Source organism: Rhinolophus ferrumequinum, chromosome 16, assembly GCF_004115265.2.
Source record: "Rhinolophus ferrumequinum isolate MPI-CBG mRhiFer1 chromosome 16, mRhiFer1_v1.p, whole genome shotgun sequence".
Taxonomy (NCBI): domain Eukaryota; kingdom Metazoa; phylum Chordata; class Mammalia; order Chiroptera; family Rhinolophidae; genus Rhinolophus; species Rhinolophus ferrumequinum.
The window spans coordinates 53,254,371-53,270,813 of NC_046299.1; the positions used below are offsets into that span (position 1 = coordinate 53,254,371).

The 16,443-nt window shown below is 37.7% G+C and overlaps 1 protein-coding gene and 1 non-coding gene across 5 annotated transcripts in view; both read left to right on the forward strand.

Moving 5' to 3' along the window:
- Positions 1–16,443, forward strand: part of LRMDA (leucine rich melanocyte differentiation associated) — a 1,022,392-nt gene that overhangs the window by 816,176 nt on the left and 189,773 nt on the right. The gene's annotated exons all lie outside the window — the stretch shown is intronic.
- LOC117036508 (U6 spliceosomal RNA) lies at positions 13,623–13,732 on the forward strand. The gene has a single exon (XR_004425399.1). It is a non-coding gene; the product is annotated as a U6 spliceosomal RNA (small nuclear RNA).

A 16,443-nucleotide genomic window follows, 5' to 3' on the forward strand; every position in this document is an offset into this window, starting at 1 on the left:
GGAAGTGAGAGATGGAAACCTGAGAATATCTGAGAGGAAAATCATCCAGGCAGAGGAAAGAGCAAGTGCAAGGTATTGAGACAGGAACATGCCTGGCATACATGAAGTAGAGCTAGGAGGCCAGTGGTTAGGATAGTAATCTAGCAGGGGGACAGGATGGTTGTGGGGGGTGGAGATGAAGTCAGAACAATAGCAGAGGCCAGAACTGTAGCATCTTGTAGACCATTTCCTGTGACCTAAGGCACGAAGCCAGTTTAAGGTGTTAGCAGAAATGATAGAAATGATACTACATTACACCCTATAGGGAAAAAAAAACAATACCTCAAACCAACAACTAACTAGAAAACATAGGGTTTTGTTTGTTTGTTTTGATTTGAACCACTATTCTTTTTTTATATTTATTTAATTTTTTTTTCATATTAGTTTCAGGTAGGGTGCCAGTTGCATCCTGGACCTATGGGGGTGGGGAGGGGAGGGTTACTTCATAGATTGTGTAGATGCCTGACCACTGTACTGTATACCTGAAGCTGATGTAGAATAATAATATTGAATGTCAACTATAATTAAATAAATATATCTTTATCTATATCTATATATCTATAGAGAGCTATAGATAGATAGATAGATAGATAGATAGATAGATAGATAGATAGATAGATAGATAGATTAATTGATAGAGATATTCATGGGATGTAAAGTATAGCATAGGGAATATAATTAATGATATTGAAAACAGTGTTTGATCATCTGTTGAGAATGACTTATCTGTGCTCTATAATGTCTGAGGCCTCAGTAGAAGAAGACTTGAAATCTGGGAGCTAGAATCATTTGAAAAATCATATACTCACATGCTTGGTGTTTGATGTTGGCTATCGCCTAGGGGTCTCGGTTCCTCTCAATGTGGTCTTCTTCTGTAGGCTGGTAAAGCCTTCCTCACGGCGTGGTGGCTGACCAAGGGCAAGAGGACCAAAAAAGAATAAGAGCGAGGCAAAAGCCATATTATCTAGTATGACCTATGTCTTAGAAGTCATGCAGCATCACTTCAACTGTTCATCAAGTTAGTCACAAAAGTCCTGCCCAGGTTTAGGGGAAGGGAAAATAGACTCCACCTTTTGATGGGGGAGTGGCCAAGTTCTGGAAGAGCGTGTGGGGCCAGAAATACTGCTCTGACCATTTTGGCAAATACAGTCTTCCACAATAATACACTAGGTCACAAATAGAATTTCAATAAATTTCGGGGAATAGAAGTAGTACAAAAACTCTCAGGTCACATCACAATGTAATAAAATTAAATATTAATAACAAAATCAGGTTGCAAAGAGCCCTTCTACCTAGAAATTTTCTAATACTCTTAAATCTCAAAGCAAACAAGTCCAAACTATAGAATAGCTAAATAAGTATTATAATGAAATGGTTAACTATTAGAATCTACAAAATAGATCCAAGGCCATTCCAAGAGGGAAACAGCTTTAAGTATATATATATATATTTTTTTTTTTTAAAAAAAGGAAAAAATGTGAAAGATAAATTAAAAATCTGAACTTAGAAAACACTCTGCTAAATAAGCCAAAATGAAATGAAAGTAATGAATTATTAAAGCTAAAACCAGATATTATTCAGTTATAAAATAAAAAACTATAATAAATCTTTACACTAATTTCTTGAAAAACTCACTAATTTAATCAAGGAAAATTAAACAAAATTCAAATATACAAAATAAAACTTGAAAAGCCATAGAAACCAGAGAAAATTAAAAAGTACCACAAGAATTAACTTTGTTCAATGGTGTGCAAATATCTGAAAGTCTAAATCAAGTGGATAATTTTCTAGGAATATATAATTTCATAAAACTGACTCCAGAAGAGATAGGAAATTGAAACAGATTGTTTTTCCATAGGCAAAACACAGTTCATAAAGACATATCGTGACTGCCAGAAAAGCACAAAGTCTAGGTGGTTTTACAGGGAAATTTTTATCAAACATTAGAAGACAAAATGATTCAGTAGTACTCTTTTGAATGTTTAACAACTCTGTCTCTGCAAAACAAACAACACACACACACACACACACACACACACACACACACACGCCTGATTTGTAATGTTTGCCAATTTCTGTTGTGTGAATGTTCCAACCATGACTGATTTCAAGATGCACGCATGACGTCACTTAATGTGGAGTTGGGAAGAGATATGTACAATATGTTCTTGTGAGCTAGTGCAAGCTCACGATAGAGAAAATTCCAAAGCTATTTAAACTATTCCAGAGCATAGATAAATTACTTCCAAATTCTTTGCCTGTGGTCCATAAAACCTTTGTATAAAAATGTATAAGGATTCAGAGAAAATAACTACCTACTCTACTCAATTATGAGTATAGGCACAAAAACACTAAATAAAGTAATTATAAACAACACTCAACAGCATAAATAGCAAAGTAAAACATTATGACCAAATAAGATTTATTCCTGGGATACAATGAAGTTTCTATATTAGGATATCCATTTACTTATTTAATTGTTTTAACAGATATAAAGATGAAAGCCATAATTCTATAGATGCTGAAAGTGCTTAGGCCGAATTCAATAAATATTCTTGATAAAAAACATACAAAAATAGATGTATACTTCTTGAAAGTATACTTCTATGAAAAAAATCTATCCACCTTAGTCCAAAGCCAACATCAAACTTAATGGGCAAGCACGAGATATTTCTATTAAAATAAGGACAAAAGAATATATCTGTCATCACCACTATTTAATATTTTACTAGAAATACTAGACAATGTAATTAGACAAGAGAAAGAAACTACAGACATGAAAATGGAACACATATGACAAAATTATCATGTTTACAGATGACTTTATTTGATTTGACAATTGGAAACGAGAACCCAGCTGAAAGACTAACAAGATAATTCAGTGAGAAAGGAAGGTATAAAGTTAATATAATATACAGAAAGCACTAGCCTTTTAATATTAAAACTGATTAGAAAGTATTTTGCATGAAAGACTCCATTTACAAAAGCAGCATAAAAGATAATAAATTAAGAATATTGTAATCATATATTAACAAAAATATACAGTATATGAAGAAAACTTTGCAACTCTTTAAAAGGACACGGCAGAAGTCTTGAAAATATTAACAGACATACCATATTCTTTGATAGGAAAATTCAAGACCATAAATATGTCAATGATCTCTTTGTTAAAATATAAATTCATTTAGAAACTACATAACTACCAAAGATTGTTTTTTTCTTTTAAACTAGAAAAACTGCATCTAAAGTTTAGATGGGAAGATAATAGCAGGAAAAATAATTATGATGAAGAGGAATTAGCCCTACTGGATACCAAATGTATTGTAAAACCTCAATAATTTAAAAAAAATGTGGTTCTGGCACACAAATCACCAAACAGACTAATGGAAAAGGAGTCTGGAAATAAACTCATTCACATGTGGGAATTTATTATATGATAAAGTGGTATCTTAAACTGGTGGGAAAAAAGTTGGTTATTCAATATATGTTCTTGGAGCAAATGAGTAGCTATCTGAAAAAAAAATGGATCCACACCTCATACCTTACACTAGGATAGATTACAAATGGATTAAAATTTTAAATGGAGAAGAAAAATAAACATAAAATGCTAAAGGAAAACAAAATTGAGAATTCAGAAGCCCTGATTTAAAATTAAATTTTAAAATCTTAACCATATTAAAAATACTCTTGACTTTATTTGAAAAAGAACTTTTACACAGGAAGAAAAAGATTTTAAGCAAAGTCAAAAGACGTACAGTGCTTTAAACTATTTGGAAATCATAGACAATGATAGATCATATGTATTTTTCTCATATATGAAGAATTTCTGAAAATGGGTAAAAATGTGATCAACAACTCACTCTAAAAATAGATTAGCAATTGCACTCCTAAATATACTTACATATGTGTAAAATGAGATAAATTCAATCGTATTCATTGTAGACTAGATGTAGTAGCTAAACATTGAAAAAAGCAAAGTACCTCTTAATTGAGAAATTGTTACATAAATTATGGAATATCCAATCTCTGGAATATTTTGTATCTCTGTCAAAAGAGTTAGAATGCTCCCTACATTGTTACATACAAGTCTATGCAGCATTTATCATTAAGGAAATAAAAGAAGGTATAAAACGATATACATAGCATACTACTATAATATTTATGCATCAACGGTGTAATGATAAGAATCTATGTTTCTTTAGCAACTCTGAAAGATGGATAATAATAGTGACTTTCTATGGATGGGGTGAACTAAGTGTGTGGGAAGACTAGGGTGGGAGAAAGGCTATTCCCTGTCTATTTTCATTTACTTTGAAATTTTGAACAATATTCAACAATAAACAAAATTAATTTAGAAGACTGAGATAAAATTCATGTAGCCTATAACCTGACAATTACACACATCCTAAAGCAAGTATGCAGAACAGTGTGCATTGCAGGATTTTTCTAGTAGTGAAAAAATACAAAGAGAAATTATATGCCTATCAGGAAAGGAATGATTAAAGTTTGATAAATCATGATATGGAATACTACCATGTTTCCCCGAAAATAAGACCTAGCCAGACAATCAGCTCTGATGTGTCTTTTGAGGAAAAAAGTAATATAAGACCAGGTATTATATTATTACTTATATTATATTATATTATAGTATAGTATAGTATAGTATAGTATATTGTACTATAAGACTGGGTCTTATATTATAGCAAAATAAGACCAGGTCTTATATTAATTTTTTGCTCCAAAAGACACACTAGAGATGATTGTCTGGCTAGGTCTTATTTTCTGGGAAACACGGTATGCAGCAGTTTTTTTAAAAAGGTTAAGGTAAGTAAGATACTAACACTGAACGATTTTCAACACGTATTTCTGAGCAAAAAACATTTTGAGTATAAATCATTTGTACACTGTGATATAATCTATGTGAAGCAACAATCACACAATACACACATTTATGTATTTTAAAGCACAAAATCAGACACACATGCACATACATGTGTATAAATGCAGAGAAGTAGCTTTGGAAGGATGGACATAAAATGCCTAACAATAGTTACTTCTGGGAGAAGACTCAGATTGAATTGGCAAAAAGTATAAGAGGATCAAAAAGTCTAGCTTTTTCAGTATCTGAATTTTTATAAATATATGCTACTATTTTACTTATTCAATAGTGAAAATAAAAATAATGAAAGATCTAAAGAGGGTGGGAGCTTTGGGTAATTTGTAACCATTTTGGAGACTTTAAAACTTTGTTTCTCCAAGGCTAGGGATAAATAAATAGTTTCTGTGAAAGCATTCCTTTTATTTCAAATTCAAATAATCCGATGTTTAGAATCCACAGTAAACTTTCTGTATCCTATCGCTATTGGGCAATGGGATATTCATATGAATCAAATATTCTGGTAGATAAAGAGATACAGAGAAAAAAGTGAAGAGGCACATGGCTGAATTACTTAGAATGGGAAGGAAGCATTAGAATTAATAATAGCTACTGAGTGATTTCTTTACAGCCAGACACTGTTCTAGTAGTCTACGTTTGTTCGCGGTCTCATTTAATCTTGGAACTGTCCTAAAGCTAGATATTATTCCTAAAGCTAGATATTATTTAGAAAATATCCTAAAGCTAGGTATTATTCCCATTTTATATATGAGACAATTGAAGCTTAGAGAGATATTATGTCGTTAGTTTACCCAAGGTCCCAGTGCTAATAAGTGTCCTTTGTGAGATTCAAAACCAGGTCTAATACCAAAACCTGTGTTCTTTTCTCTGTTTCATGCTGTCCCAACCTCAATAAAGTACACTTAACAATACAAGTACGCTGAATACATTTTTATCTGTTTCTTGATGATTTAAGAAAGCACTCTGGCTCTTTCAGTCTTTAAGAAATCCTGTTACAAGCATCAATTATCAGGGCACTAGTGAAGCATGAAAATGAATGATGGTTAATTGGAGATACCTAGTTGAAAGAAAGTAGAGGAATACCGCATTTACAAAATTTAGTGTTTTTGTTACAAATAAATAAAGCTATAGTAAAGTCACTAGTGTGATTTTTTGCATAGCCCCTTTGTTATTAATGGATCCGCTAATATATTGTGATCGTTTTCAGTACCTATATCAGACCTTGTATCTCTGCTTGTAGTCCTATAAATATTGTTTAGTTACATGATGCAGTTCCCCTCCCCCTGCATTAGAATCTCACAGCAAAAGATCTTATCTTTTTAACCTGAATTAACACGGAGGGAATTTAGGTGTACTGCACCAGTGGCTTCCTAGACGACCCCTTTGGTTATGGATTGTAAATACCATTTAGAGAAGACACAAGATGGCTCCTGAGTGTCTAGTAAACTTCAACAACCACCTGAGAGATACCTCCGTGTGTGACTGCATAAAACGGAAATAAAGACTGGCAGATAACCCATTGACTATGCACTTTCTCACCCGCTGAGAGCGAAACGCAATCCAGTGCAATTTTAGTACTTACATGCCTCTGGGGAAAATAAACCCCTAAAAATCACCTAGTGCAGCCCTGGAAAAATTCCTTAAATTTGTGCTATGCTTGGTGTTATAAAACTCAAGGAACCTTAGACTTTCTCCTTCAGTAAAATGGACTGGTAATTTTGTTTTGTTATATTATCCACCAAGCATAATGATAATGGGTCACATGCAATTTAGGGAAAAATTAAGTCTAATAAGAAAAAATCTCTAACAAATACTAATAACATCTTATTGGTATTGTCGTTGGTCTAACCCTTCTATTAACGTGTTTTTTACATATTAAGTGATCTGCAATATGTTGAAAATGAAGAGGTGGTAAAAATTAAAACAAGCACTTTTACAATATATACATTGTATAAATGTTTGCATGTCTTTTCCCTCAGGCCGGTACTAGGAGATATGGTACATACAAGAGAGTCATACTAAGATATAACAGGAGAGCCTTGATTTTAGATATGCCGAGCACTAAAGCTGCTCGGTGTAGGGAGTAGACCCTTCATTAACCAGGAATGCAAGCAAGTCAATGAAAAATGGAGATTGAAGATCTGAATTCATCCCTCAGAAAAGAATACAATTATCTCCTCAAATCAGGCTTCTTCTGGGCCACCAGAGGAGGGTGGAGAAGCTTAGGGAAATGCTGGTACCCAAGCAAAGTAAATATGAGTAGGGGGAGTTCTATGCAGCGTTAGCTACTCATCAAGGACAATGTGAAAGGTGGGCTAGAACTAGGGAGGACGTATTCAGGAAGCTGTCGTTGTTAGATATGTGTTTTTGAAGCTTGTATGAGAGTCTGCTAGGGAACATCCATAAGGTAAAGATGCTTGAGTACCTACTTCCAGGGATTCTGACTCAGTGGGTCTGGGGTGACGCCCTGGCATCTGTTATTTTTCAGGAGATCTTTTAGTGATTCATCTACATGCAAGAATTTGAGGACCACTGCATTAAATAATGTTAACAGGGAGTCTCTTTTCCCAAGTCCCCTTGGCCATGAAGTTTAGGAGAGTGGTGAGTGTTTCCAAGCCCTGCTGACTAGGGGCATGGCAGCCACAAATGTCTCACCGTGTCAGGCCCTCACGGGTTTCTGAGGAGGACTAAGCAGTCTGCAGGACGTTAAGTTATTAGGAAGGACTTGCTATGCGAGGCACTGTGTTGTGAGAGGAGATCGCAAGGGTCCCTGCCCTTAAGGAATTTGTAGTTTAGGTCATGATAGCAGACAGAAGCTCAAACAAGTAAATGCATTGAAGTATTACAAGTGCTATGAAACTTGGAGACATAAAGGGCTTGCTCATTGCAGGGAGGGGTGCCTAAGTGAACATAAGTCTTGAACAAAGGGCTGGAAGGTCAAATACTTGGGTGATATCCACTGATTGGTTTTAAATGGTGTATAGGAAAGAAGAGCATCATATGACCCCCAAGTTTTTGGCCTGAGGAACTTTGTGGAAGGTACAGCCATTTTTCTGAGAGGAACAGATTTGATTGGACAGGCTGAACATGAGATACCTGTGCCTGCAAATGGAGATGCTCTAAGTTATGAGTTAGCAAACTTTTATTGTAAAGAGTCAGAGAGTAAGTATTTTAGGCTTTGCAGGTCAGATCAGATGGTCTTTGTTGTGATCACTCAACTATGCCATTATAACATGACATGAAAAGTATTCGTAGGTAATATGTAAGAAAATGGATATGGCTGTGTTCCAATAAAACTTTGTTTACAAAAGCAAGTGGTGAGCTAGATTTGGCCCATCTGCTCTCACTTTATACTCCTGCTGTAAGAGTAAGAATGGAAAGCAGTTATAGATATATATTAACTCCTATATCTCTGTGTACATAGTACCTATGTAGCTATAGACTCATACTTACTCTATACAAACACTACATTTCAAGGTTATTTTAACAAAGAATTTTCAAACTATCCAAAAATTGCTCAATGATTATCAATTTTTAAAAAAGCAGTTAAAGGTAGAAATGTAAATTAAACTACAAGATGTGTTTTATACTCACTAGTTCTGCAAAATTTAAAAAATGTGGCAGTACCCACTATTGGCAAAGTTAAAGAGAAACAGAAACTCAAAAGGTATTTTGGTGGGAGTATTATTTTGCAGTTATTTTTAACCTCTTAAACTGCAATTACTTTTGCACCCACCTAATAATTAGTGTATCTACTTTGGAAAACAATTTGTTATTACCAAGTGAATTTGAATATATTCAAACCCTCAGATGCAGTGATTCAACTTCTAGGACTCTAACCCAGACAGAACTCTTTTACATGCTCCGATCAATGTGAACTATATGCCTCGCATTGAGTATAATAGCGAACAAAACAGAAAAACTGCAAACAAATGGTTCATTAAATACAGTTGAATAACGTTCAACAGGGAGGAACATACAAAAATGGGGGAGAAAGAAACTCACCGAATGAAACTGTATTTCATTTTTATATAAATTTCAAAAAGAGAAAATAAACAGTATTTTAAAAAGGTCTTGACAGATGTGACAAAACTATGAAAACAACAACAACATGGGAAGGTAAAACTCAAAATTCAGGGTTGCATTTACCACCGGTGATAGGTGGAGGCAAAGAAATCTATTCTGATAGGAAAAACCAAAGGGAATTATTTATTTCTAAGTTTGATAATAGGTATATAGATTTTATTGATTGTTTTTCAATACTTTACATATGTTATATCTATTCCTTTGTAATGGAACAAAAGCACTGCATGATAATGAAAAACAAGACACAACCCAAATCTCACTGAGTTACCAATGTTACATTGTCAAGAAATAATTCACTCAAGGTTATTCTTCTCCTAAAAAGCGTTTCATTTGGGGGACTGACTCCCTATTTGACTCAGTTTCTTTGCTAGTCATGTCACCTTTCCCAGTCACTGAAGGCCAGCTGTCTTCCAGGGTTTCATCTGGGCAGAAAGCAATGGGGACTAGGAATAGCACAGCGGGGGCAGGGGTGTCAGGAGACAGCTGCCAGAGCTGGTGTGGGGTCATTTGAGTTCCCCGTCTTCAGGAGAACAAGCATTGTCTTTGGCACAGGACAGAATGTGGTCAAATTCCTCCCTGACACTCAGCAAGTGATTCCACTGCTGTCTTCATATTATCCCAGTAGTCTGGGCTTACAGGGACACTGTGTAGTGGTTTTGTGGTGTGGAGACTATTGCTACCTAATTTTTTATGTCTTGAAAATCACTTTGTAGTGTCATGATTACAAGGCTTGGAAGAAGATAAATTCTCTGCCTATTCCGAGTATAAATGGGCACTTGAGATGAAACCACCTAGTTAATTTCCCCTTGTTGCTGGAGTAGAATCTGAATTCAAACCACAACACAACCTAGCCCCTAAATCTCTATTAAAAACCACCTTGGGTAGTCTGGCAAAGCTTTATTTAAAGTCAGCAGAGAATTATAAAGTCAAAAGTAAAAAATGGTACAACAAGAAAGAATCATAAAAAAATACTAGATCAGTTAAATGTAGTCAAAGGCAATTTAGTGTGTTCTGGCAGGAGTCCTTATTGATGCAAAGATTGTGATGTGGCGGGAGTCCACAAGAGCCTGTAGGAAATGCAGAATGAAGGGTGCAACTCGAGGCCTGACTCTGCAGCAGCCACACAGGCTAGGCAGGATGTGTCGCTCTCTTGCTGTTATACCAGGAATTTCAGGGAGAATAATCTAAGGATGCCAGTCTGCACATCTTCTCTTCATGTTTCCTTGATGTAGTATATATTTCAAATTAGAATTTGTTCTTCCACGGAGATACACCAACCTAGAGGCTGCATCCATTGGTCAGGCCCTCATCATTCTTTTTAGAATCCTAGTCTCTTCGGGGTCACCACTTTTCAGGTCTAAATTCCAAGCTGTGATTGTTTCTGCCTTACCTTCTCCAACTGCCTTAGTGTCCCGTTTGTCCATGTTAGCTAATCTGACTGGTAATAACCACAGCTGTCATTAGTATGCTCCTACCATGTTCTAGGCGTTGTGCTGGGGCCTGCATCTGCGTTATCTCACCAATCCTCACAAAAGCCCTGTGCGGTAGGTCTAGGCATCATGCTGATATGCAGATGAGCACAGCTAAGGCTCAGAGACTCCGAACGCATTTGAGGTTACACTGAGTAGCGGAAATGGGATTCGCTAGGCCTGAATCCTAAGCGGGCACCATGTTAGAAGGGTGGCTTCTCTAACCTCATCAGTGGTGGTGGGTGGGGACCCAGCCATCTAGAGAACACAGCAGCAGTATAGGATAGTATTAAGACGGAGACCTGTTTGAACCCTGAGTTTGCTACATACTGGCTTTGTGACCTTTGGCAAGTTAGATGACTGCTCTGTATGACCCTCTCTGTAAAATACGTATGATAATAACACCTACCTTAGCAAGTTGTTGTAAAAGTTGTATGAGTTGATAGAAGGAAAGCATTTCAAAAAGTTCCTGGTTGGTAGTAAGTGCATGTTACTATTGTTGTTGCTCCTACTTTTATTATTATTATTATTATTACTATTGTTGTTAATGTTGTTGTTATGATGATATCTCTTCTGGAGACAAGATGCCTTCACCGAGAGAGGTTGTTGTGACTGGGATTGGCTAGAGGGAAGATGAAGAATCAAGTCCTGTGGTAGGTTATTCTCAGCAAGGGGTGGATATTCTCAGCAAGGCACCCAGTACCTTCCCGGCTTACCTTGCGCGGGGCTTTTGGTAGACCATTTGTCACAAATGAAGCAGTGTGGGAAGGTCAAATGAGGAAACTCGATTCTTTAGGTACTTTCTCTTGGATACTCCCACGTTCAACATCGGGTTCTGGGGTACCTTTCCTTCCCATCTATAAATTCACATCCAGGAGAAAGGGAAAGTGGTTTGGAGACTTCCTTGGGTTCTAGCAGATCTTAGAGTCTCAGTTGTAGATTCAGGATAAGTAATTGGTTTAAAGCAAATGCTTCAGAGGATCTGAAAGAGATTAGAGGAACCTATTCCAGAGGTTAAAGGCAAGACAGGAGGGAACCATTAATCTCACGGACATTCACTTCCCTGAGAACTTGTTTTGGAAGTGACCAGAAACAAGCCAGGCCATATGCTGTCCATTTGCAATCCTCTGAGCTGTGGACTTTTTTTTTTTTTTTTTTTTTTTGACAGAACGAGGCCATTGCCATTGCCTCATTTAAGATGATTCTTAAACTTGAAAAGGAACTGAAAGGTTGAGACATGCATACAGAGTCAATACAGATGATTTGACGAAAGTAGTCCTGACAAACACCAGGGCTCTTCCAATTGTCAGAAACAGTCTGATGATGACACGTTCGAAGCTTCCCAGACTGGCTTGCATTTTGGCAAATATGAACAATCAGGGAAGACCTAGTTATGCTGCAGAGAGTTCTGAGACGTAGAGAGAACAAGTTAATTGTTCAGCCGCAACTGAGACCTTTCACTCAAGCCATTAATCACAGTGCAGTCTGGAGCTTGGCCCCTGAGTTTGATTCTTCAGGCTGCTCTCCTCCTCAGGGGAAGGCTCATTCCAGGTGCTGGCTATTCGCGTCTCCCTCCGACTGGGTTGATTTATGAACCCGGAGATGCTTCTTTGGTTTTTTCCAAATTCTGTTCCATTACTTTGTAATAAAGGGGACATGTGATTTCTGGTTTTGGGTAGATCCTCCGTTTTAACGTCCCTAATACCAAAGATTTTTTTTCAATTAGCCTGTGGCCTGCCTCCTGTGATCTGGAGGATAGAAATTCTCTTCTGTGTTTTGAGTATCAAAGGGAAGACTTTAAAGACTCTCTTATTTTATTTTTCCCTTTGGCTGGAGTTGAAGATGTAAACGTCCTGCATGAGGCTTTGTTCCTGCATTCAACCTCTCAGTGCAGATTAAGGCTTGGGAAACCCTAGTGACACAAGGGTTTGAAGTTATCCCCATCCTACCCCAACACATGTGGTTCAACCTATAATATCAGGAGGCCGCCCACACTTGGGCCAGGTCTCCGGTGACAGTGTAAGCCAATATTGAAGACTTCACAAGAGAATCTGAGTGTCAGAGGAGGACACTGTAATATTGAGGCTGAACACGGTATTGCCGAGTGTTACCTGTTTGACTGAAAGTTAAGCCTGATCCGAGCTGATAAGGGGCAACAGATCCCTTGGGAGTTTTCCCAAGTGGCGGAAATGTGACACAGGAAAGTAATTGGAAATTGATATTTGACTTATCTCTGGGTTACTTTTTATTGCTGATAACACCAACGGGTTTGGCCAAGAGTCACTGACGACTAAGACGTGAAATCCCACAATCCATTGTTGAAATGCAGTCTCCTCTTTCTTGAAAAAGCTCCTTTCTGATCCTCTGCTTCCTAACTAGCACTTCAAGTGCAGAGGCCCTTGGCCTTCATTTGGGTGAAATGAGTGGTGAACACAGCCAATCCTGCCTTTTGATACTTCTCTGAAACAAAATCATCACTGGCAATGGAGGATGGTCCTTAAAATTCAACTCGATGTAACAGGTACTTACTCAGAGCTTGCTATGCACTCTATATTGTGTTATGCGTCATGGGATGTACAAAATAAATATCAAAAATGGCCTTTGCCCTTGAGGAACTTACAGGCTCATAGAAAGGATGATGTGTTTATGAAACACATCTTGCAGGGCAAGATAAGATATCATATATGTGCCAAAGTGAGTGGAACCTGGAATAATACAACAGGGAGTCATAAAAATGAGAGTAGAATAGACCAGAGCTGTCAGGGAAAGCTTTATGGATGAAGTGCAGACAAAGACACCAATATCCCAAACCCAGAACTCTTCCTTAAAGAAATTGCAAGGAGCACAGTATTGGGTTACCAAGAGATTATGGAGCCTCCTGTAAGTGAAAGTAAATTTGTTCAATATGAGAACGGATTAATTTTGTTCAATAAATATTTATTGAGTACATGGTATGTGCCAACACTATCTGATGAGGTAAAGGCTGAAGAATCCATACAAAGAACACACGTGGGTAGTTCTCAATGCCATCTTCTCTTAACATAGATACTTAAAGTTACTGCTGATCTGTGTGATTCCAAAACCTGTGATTTTTTACCACTTACCATTCTATCTCTCAAAAAGACCTTCTCATGCCTCCTTCAGCCTCACAGCTACTGAAATTGGAACAGAAGAGAGAAGATTAGCATGGCTCTTGTGCAAGGATGACAGGCAAATTCTTGGAAAAAAAAAAAAAGGCCTTCTTATCCAAGATATTTTTGGATTGAGTAGCTAGCTGAGTCTTAAGTTTTTGTGTAGTGGAGGAATGACTTGTCCAACTTCATAAGTTACATACAATATAAAGAGTTGCACGCATGCTAGTTGAAAGGAAGGGACACTGAGTTAGCAATGAACGTAGTACATAATTATTGGGTTAGGGAATATTTGCAATAGCATTTGAAAACCTGGCCCAAACTTGGGACCATAAGCAGAGCCGAAGCTTTCTGACGATCAAAGTTTTTCGTGGCATTTCCATTATTCCTTCCCCTCGACAGCTGCTTCGGAAACCCAGTTAAAAGGGTTTTCCATCGTTAGAGTTTGAGACAGTCTTGCACTGGGCTCTTTGGCACTTGTGAGGTTTGAAATTGGCACCCCCCCAGCTATATTGGTTGACTGACTAAAATTTGATCTATATTCCTCCTTGCAAAATGAGGAAATCCACTATTTGTTCACTTCTTAATATACAGGTGTACCTGGGCGATTGCAAATTGGTCTAGAACGAAAAGAAGTCAGGATGATAATGGTGGTGGCAGGAACGGTCTTCACGGACATGGTAGTCATTATGCCAAATATCTACACAACTTTTGAAAAATGTAACCCCGGAACACTCACAAACCTGGGAAAGAATCTAATATATCAAACATTGAGGCACAGAGGTGTCAGAGTTTATTTAGCTAAGCAATACCAGAAGAGGACTAGAAAATCTCCCATTCTAGCTAGCAATCATCCTCATACCACAATGAGACCCCTGCTTTGTAACCCAGGCATTTCTGCCATCCATGTGACTGCTTTTTGAAGCTCATTTAGGTATCAAATTTAAATAGAATTCTAAGAAAACTTTAAAAAAATAAATCTGGAAGGGCTGATGGAAGGAAAAGCTAGAAGAAATTTGAAATCACTCTTGCTTTCTGCCATTTTCCTTAGTCTTCAATCATTCTCTTCATCTGAAAGGTTCAATTTGGCCCCCGTGGGTTGACGTCCACATGTACTTGATCACTCATCTGTATGCATATGTGTATATTGATATGCATTCCTCTTCATCATCTGCAGGCATGTTACAAATAATGCCTTGTGTGTGTGTTTTTTATCATCTTATTTTTTAAATGAAAATGACAACTTCAAATTTTTTTCTACAGTAAAGAAATTCTTCTACAGTAATGAAACTCTAGCATGCAGGCCAGGATCATCTTTGGGTGACAGAATTCCTGGAGGACTTAGCATGGGGAGGAATACATAGGCAGTGGCTTTTTGCCCTTCCATCCTGGGGCAGATGGGCACAGTTGGTAACAAAGAAGTTCAGTTAGTGGAGAACTCGTGAAATAAAAATTCAAATGAGGAAGGTGGGAAAAGGTTGAGAGTAAAAACAAAAAATTGGCAGGACATAGAAAAGACAAGAGGAGGTATGGGTCCCCTCTGTCATGCTTTCAATCTCTTTCTCCTCTGTGGGGTCGTTGCTGGGCTGCGGGTGGGGTTGAGAGTATGAAAGGGGCTTGGACTTTGGAGTTGAAACTTGTTTTTGATGAAGCTGTCTTGGAAGTTTTCTTCTTGAACAGAGCCAAGGGGATTTTGTAGAGTTAGGGGGATCAGAGCGGAGCTCAGAAAAGAGGAGGCAGATCGTTTAGAACATGATCCAGGTTCTGGGTTTAAGGGTGAGAAAGTACTACAAGGTTTCCATAAACCAAGGGGTTAATCAGCAGGATCAAAATCTGGCCTAGGCTCCACTCACCAAGCTACGTGTCTGTAGGTGCATCTCCGAGCAGGATCCTCTTTTCTGATTCTTCCAAAGTACACATAGAACAGTGTAGCCCCCAGATACGAAGATTTCCAACTTTCTTCCTGGTTGTCCAAGCCTCTTCATGTACCTAGGAAAGGAAGCAGAGACTCAGAACTGAAGTTCTTGAGCAAAGCACCCTTAATATACTTTTTCTTGGTTAGCAAAGCATGGACAGTGAGGAAACCCAGTGAGTAGCTCATGGAGCAGACTGGCTGCAAGGATCACCTTCTCCAGTGGGTAGGGTAAGTATAAAAGGAAAGTGGCCAGAGGGTCAGTGATTTTATACTCTTGAGGAGGGGGTTGTAAAACCTAGGCAAATATCCAGAGTTTTTCACTTCCAATCTCCATTTAGGAAGGCCGCAAGCAATTCTGACCTCCATGGTTCCTTCTTTCCCTGCCCATCAACGTCGTGTCCTAATTATTGTACAGGACCTTGTGCTCAGCGCCACGGGGGTGTGAGGCCTCTGGAATCTGTTGACTTTGAATGACGTTGAGGAGCTTAGAGGCCATTGTGAGAACAAGAAATACAAACACAAGCATGCTAACTGTAGTGTGTATACAAAGCCTGTTTGACAACAGCTAGGGGACCTTGAAGAATTGGAGACAGCCATGACATATGGAGAGGTCCTTCCAACCCTATCATAGTGACCGTTTCTTCTTACTGAAGAATGAAAACAGTAAATGGCCTAAAGCAAGCGAAAGTCAAATCCCTTGACTTGATTCATTTTACGGCTGCAGTACTTGGTGGCAGTGCTAGTAAAGGCCCTAGCGGGTCTCACAGGAAAGATGCCAGAAATGAAACAACGGAACGTTCATTCACCTGGTTTAAGTTATTTCAGAAATAACATGACTTATAAAAGAATGCAGAATCATAATTGTCAGCCAAGATGTCATTTTAACTTTAGGATGTTCAGAAAGAA